The 6772-nt window shown below is 36.5% G+C and overlaps 1 protein-coding gene across 1 annotated transcript in view; it reads left to right on the forward strand.

Moving 5' to 3' along the window:
* LOC126292035 (amyloid-beta-like protein) overlaps positions 1–6772 on the forward strand; it is a 1795419-nt gene that overhangs the window by 1559765 nt on the left and 228882 nt on the right. The window lies entirely within an intron of this gene.

The following is a 6772-nucleotide window of genomic DNA, read 5'->3' on the forward strand; positions in this document are numbered from 1 at the left end:
TGAAATATATAGCTCAAAAAATTCATCACCTGAAGTATGTGCATACTATAAAAAAAAAAAAATACTCCAAAATATTAAGAAAAGTAATGAAAGCAGCAAACATAATGCATTTATAATTAAGATAATAAATCGAAGGCTATGTACAGTGTTATAAAAAAAAGACTGTGGAGAATACAGACAGTCTTGCACTATCACATAAAAATAAAAAAGTAACAAACCCCTTAGAAGTAGCCAACACATTTAACAACTTTTTCACAGAGGTTACTGATAATATGCCACAGTCAAACTTTAATAGCACCCAGACAAATGAACATAAAATAAGTTCATGTAGAAGATCAATGTACATCAGTTCTGTTTCAAAAGGCGAAGTAGCTAAAGCAATAAAAGGACTAAAAAAGTCCAACTCTGCAGGCATTGATAGTATACCTGCAACAATATTAAAGAAGAGTGCATTGAACCTAACTGAAAAACTCACACATTTATTTGACTGCTCACTTTAGGTGGGCGCTTTCCCTGAGGTATTGAAAACATCAAAAGTTAGTCCTGTACATAAAAACTGATAAAGATAATGTAAATAACGAAACACACATCACAATTTGCGCCTGCCTCTCTAAAGTATTATAAAAAGTTATGTATGACAAACTTATGAAATTTATAAATAAAAACAGCATTCTATGCAATGAACAACATGGATTCAGAAATAAGAGGTCAACAACAACTGCTATTTACGAGTGCATCAGTTCAATCCTAAACCTGATGCACAAAAAACGATTATCAATAAGAGTATTTATTGACTTTTCAAAAGCTTTTGACATGTTAGATCATAAAATTCTGCTATAAAAACTTGAAAGACATGGTATTCAAGGTCTATCCAGAAATGGATCAGTTTCTTCCTGACTAATCATAAGTGGACAGTGTGCCTGTATTCTCACATTTATCTGACAATAAACAAATTAAATGTGGTGTACCCCAATGATCAGTAATGGGACCCCTTCTGCTCCTTCTGTACATAAATGATCTGAACTTAAATGTTGACATACATAAAACAATTACATTTGCATGTGACACCACAATTCTACTAAAAGGAGATAGTAAACACAGCTGGGAACAGAATAATCAGCTTGCAATAAACAGTAAAGAAATCATGGCACTAAATTTCCACAATATTCCTAACAAGGACATGTTTATCCCATCAGTCTCTGTCAATGACGAACCAGTTGGTAACAGTACTGAAACCAAATTCTTAGAACTTTGACTTCAGAAGAACATCACATGGAATAAGTATATTGAATATCTCAATGTGAAACTGAGCAAAACATGTTACCTGCTTTGCTCATTAAAATCATGTTGTACTGAGAAAACAGTAATGATTGTGAATCATGCCTCATTTCATTCTCATCTTAGGTACGCAGTCACCTTCTGGGGAAACTAAAACAGCTAATAGGAATTTTAAAATAAAAAAAAATAATAAAAACGGCCATTAGATTCTTGTTTGGGTGCAAGCCTAGAGACTCCAGTAAACCTCTGTTTAAGAAATCTAGTATTCCTCCATTACCATGTGTATACATTAAGGAAACACTTTTATTCTTTAAAAAATGAGTAAATGTAATAGCACACAAAAAAGAAATACTTTTGGGTTAAAGGAAAAGAGAAGCATTGATTTGTCAATATACACACACTAATGGAAAAAAAGAAGAAAAAAAACCTTGCTAGCTTTTGGAGTTATCCTTCAATGAGCTAAAGTGCACACAGAAAACAGACATTCACACTGCAGAACGTAGGACTTTCTTAATGGAGCCATAGTCTCACCTTTGCTTGCACCACATTGTCACTATCAAAGTGAAGACCTGTGAGGTGTTGTGGAAGTTTTCAAAACAGATGAAAATCAAATGGGGCCAAGTCAGACTGCATGGAGGATAATTGATGACTGATGACAGTGAACCCAAGGTGCTGGGGTGCTGCAGATGTTTCAGCAAGTGTGTGTGTGTGTGTGTGTGTGTGTGTGTGTGTGTGTGTGTGTGTGTGTGTGTGAGAGAGAGAGAGAGAGAGAGAGAGAGAGAGAGAGAGAGAGAGAGAGAGAGAATGAATTCTGAAAGATTTCTTGTGTGTGTCCCTATCAACACTTCTACTTTTCAGTGACTGGTCTCCTTTGATCCACAAGTATATATGTTGTCTAAATGTTGTAGGAAAGCTCTTGTGGAACAAAGAAAGATGGATGCAAGTTGTTATATGCTCCCAGATGGTGAATACGTTGGTAAAAATAAGTAAATTTATATAGACTCTGCATTACATTCAGTAAGCCTCATATAATTAAAAAGAATACATTAAAATAATTATTTGGTCTTTAAATTTTAAAGCACTCACAAATAATGGGTTAACATACTGTGGAAAAAAACATTAAAAACCCAGTGGTTGTTCAGAGAAAATGCTTTAGTTTCGAAATTTCTACCAGAGACAAAAAAATAATGATCAGGGAACTAATTGGAGTGGAAGACTGAGCTATGATTCTAATGGGACTGCAGTAGCAGTGAGTGGGACACACAGGTTAAAGTATGGCAGATGAGCTGTGGGTGTACAGTATTGGATTGCAACAGCTAAGGAAATACTAAAACATCATCCACTGGTAGGAGGGTAGATCTACATCCACATTTATGTCTATACTCGGCAAACCACTGTGAAGTGCGTGGCAGACGGCACGTCCCACTACCAGTTAGTAGGGTTTCTTGCCATTCCATTAATGTATGGAGTGTGGGAAGAATAACTGTTTAAATGCCTTTGTGTCTGCTGTAATTAAGCTAATCATGTACTCAATATCCCTATGGGACCGATACGTAGGGGGTTGTAGTGTATTCCTAGAGTCATTGTTTAAAGCCAGGTCTTGAAACCTTGAAAGTAGACTTTCTCGAGATAGTTTATGTCTGTCTTAAAGACTGTGCCAGTTCAGTTTCCAGCATTTCTGTTACACTATCCCACAGGTCAAACCAACCTATGACCATTCGTACTGCCCTTCTCTGCATGCACTTCATTTCTCCCGTTAGTCCTACTTGGTACCGGTCTCACACATTGGAGCAGTACTCGAAAATGAATCATACAAGTGACTTGTAAGCAATCTCCTTGGTAGACTGATTGCATTTCTCCAGTTCTCTACCAGTAAACTGAAGTCTTCCACCTACTTTACCCACAACTGAGCGCATGTGACAATTGCATTTCATATCTCAGGTATTTTATGAGTTGACCGATTCCAAATTCACATTATGGTCATAGGATACGACATTTTCTGTTAAGTGCATGATTTTACATTGCTGAACATTCAATACAACATGAACAGCAAGGGTCTCAACACACTTCCCTGGGGCACTCCATAAGTCACTTTCAGACCCAATGATGACTCTCAATCCAAGATAACATGCCGCATCCTCCCTAAAGAAAAATTCTCAATCTAGTGAAAAATTTCACATGTTACCACATATGATTATACTATTAACAATAAGGGGAAATGTGGTACTGAGTGAAATGCATTTCAGAAATCAAGAAATACTGCATCTGCATTGTGTTAGAAAACATGCAGGATGAAGACTGTAATGTCTAGAGGAGGCTTTTACTCAACAGTAACTGCCAAATGCCCAATATGATGCTACTGATGCTGCTGCTGCTGAAGATGGTGATGTTGATGATCAGAAAAGTTTGCAACAAGAACTGAAATGTAAAATAGGGGACTGTAATTATCTATAAAATTAAACAATTGAAAATCTGGAATGGAATGAGAATTGAATGAGGATAAACTGCTACCCACCACACAGAGGTGGCACTGAGCAACATGCAGCGATATTTAATCCTTTCACAGGCTGTGGAGGGATACATTTCCCACTAAACATATTTCTTTACATCAATTAATGGAATATGTGTTACGACTTCTGTATGCTCCTGGCATCTAGTGGTCGTGTGCTGTACCAGGTGTACTTTCTGCTTCTTGTGAAATATAGCCTTCATGACTGCAGGAAGTATATATCCCACCAAACAACAGTGTTTTAATGATTATTGGTCAGTATGGTCACCACGAATGTAGTTTCTGGAAGGGGCTCAGGAAGTATACTTACACAAAATTAATTTGTCATTTGTGGTCTTTGGGAAGCATACTTACCACAACTTAGGGGTATCCCAAAGCTTTTGGGAACATGTTTTACCACCTCTGCCTATGCCTGACATCTTGTGGTAGTACACTGCATCAGGTGTCTGAAAAGTGCTACAACAATCAGTTTCTGTTTGTCGTGGGGATCACTACTGTCATCGGAACACATTGCTTCTGCAATGTACATTATTGCAACCAGTATCAGCTTGTATCTTTATTGCGTGATAAAGTTTCAAGGATTGTTTTCACATTCTGGTAAGTAAACTTCAATATCAGTGATAAGTATTTTCTAAATAAAGTGAAATAAAACATAAAATAAAAATAGAAAACAGTATTATAAGAAGGAAGCTGCTACTCACTATATAGTGGAGATGCTGAGTTGCAGTGAGTCGCAGATAGGCACAACAAAAAGACTCTTACAATTAAAGCTTTTGGCCATTGGCCTTCGTCATAAAAAATACACACACACACACACACACACACACACACACACACACACACACACACACACACACACACACTACAAATGACTACCTAGTATTGTCATACAATGATGAGAAGAGTATGGCATATGTCTTAGCCGCATTATTTAGAAATAGTTATGCAGTAGTTTGCAGTATTTGTATTAGAAATGTCCTCTGATACATGAATGATGAAAAATTTGGTGCAAACTCAAAGCCAAGAGATACTTTCTTCAGTATCCTAATAAAGTTCTGCTCATAGTTCTGTCAATATTAATAAGTAATTATTTAACCTCACATAGTTTCCAAGCTGAAGGCAGTACCTGGCCATGTACAAAGTTAGTAAGGAAGGTAGAAAGCCATCTGAACTCTGTCTCAAGAAGAAAGCACAGAGAAGGTGACAGCCTGATGCTGTGAAGAAATTTGCACCTTTGTCTCTGAAGTTAACATGGTAATAAAACCACTCTTTGTAATAATTTGGGCTTGTTCTTTACTTCCTGTTCAGTGTAGGATATTTTCATACAGTATATCTAACAAAAATACCTACTTCTCGAATCTAGTGGTATTTTCTGTTACAAAATTGCCCTTGTCCCTGTATTTCAATTTTATTTGGGAAAAGTGCAGTGGACCTGAGCTACTGTGTACATGCACTGAACAGTAGTCTGCAGAAAGAACAGTGCTTTGAAACAGTACAGAATCTGTTCTTGAATTAGTTTATGCCCTAATCTCATAATATGAGTGCTCCAGTTAATACCAACAGTTTACAGCTATTATTTTGGGAACATTCTGTGTTCTTGTTCTGCACATCAGAGATTGGAGCCCATATCACTGGCTGGACAAATCAGTTGAAATGTCAGAGGAGCATTTGGGACTGCACCTCCAATTTCTGGGAAAGCACTGTAGTACTCAAGCCAACTTATTGACTGAGGACAGAATTACTTTTATTGTACCAACTGTAGTGTTAGTTTTACTGAGATTCAATTTAAGTGTAACTTTTATCATTTCATTAATCAAACAATAGTTTCATACAGCTTATCTTGTGTACCACAGCAAACATCTCATTTATCCTTCACTCATTGAATTCCTCTATAACCAGTTACAATACAAATTGCCGGTATACTCATATTAGAATGAGTCCCTGAGTGTATATATGATTTCCATTAAAAACCACGAACAACTAAGCTAGGTGTTGTGGCACCATGACATGTAACCCTCAAGTGTTTATGATCAATTTTAGCTAAATTCTGTATTTAAGTCTTTTTCTTTTATGTGAAATGTATACAAGAACTTGAGTGGAGTAATCTCAAAGAATTGGAAACAAGTTAAGTAACCCATGTAATTTGTCTTGTTTATGATAAATAACATAAGGAACGGGAGCTCCAGTAAGATAATAGGTGTTTCAAGGTCCAATAAATTTTGAGTTTAGATCCAACTGGAAACTTATTTGTAAACATCCCATGAAGAAGGATTTTAATCTTCCAGTTTTCCAAGCATAATTCATCTTTCATTTGCATTGACAATGTTGCTGGGTGAGCCATTTTATGTTGTCTGTTAGTTCCTATTTCTGACATTCCTGCCTCTTTACATAAAGTACCATTAATTTTATTGCATGAAAGGGTATGGACTTCCTAGAGCTACATTTCATTGACAATTAAGAATTTTGTAATGTACATAATCTTCTGAAAGCAGGTTCCATAATCAAATGTGTCTGTTCTTTTTCCTTATTAACACAAATATCTGTAGGCATATTACATGTCAGTAAGGAAAAATTCAGCATATAGTGTTAGCTATGATTACTGAAAGTATACGAAGGAGGACAACACATTTGGTCGCAGGTTTGTCTGACTAATGGCAGAGTGAGCTGCATTTATCTTAGTCACCATTGTAAGTATTTACTGTAGCTTCACTGTGTGTATCATCCAAATGGAATAATATCATGGTTGAGCAGTATGATACAGATGCTAATTTATGACTAGAATCTTAGGTATTCATGAGTAAACAGGGCATGTTGGATAATGGTGGTGGAAGCAAACAGCTGTAAATTTCTCGGTGGACTAACCATATTGAAGCTACGCGTAGTAGTTAGTAATGACCTTTTATCTTTTTTGCCAGCTGCTGAAAATTGTGCTGCTGCTACCATCCCCCCTCCCCCTCCTACGTACATCCATATCATAGGTACTGC

This window comes from Schistocerca gregaria, chromosome 9 (assembly GCF_023897955.1).
Source record: "Schistocerca gregaria isolate iqSchGreg1 chromosome 9, iqSchGreg1.2, whole genome shotgun sequence".
NCBI lineage: Eukaryota > Metazoa > Arthropoda > Insecta > Orthoptera > Acrididae > Schistocerca > Schistocerca gregaria.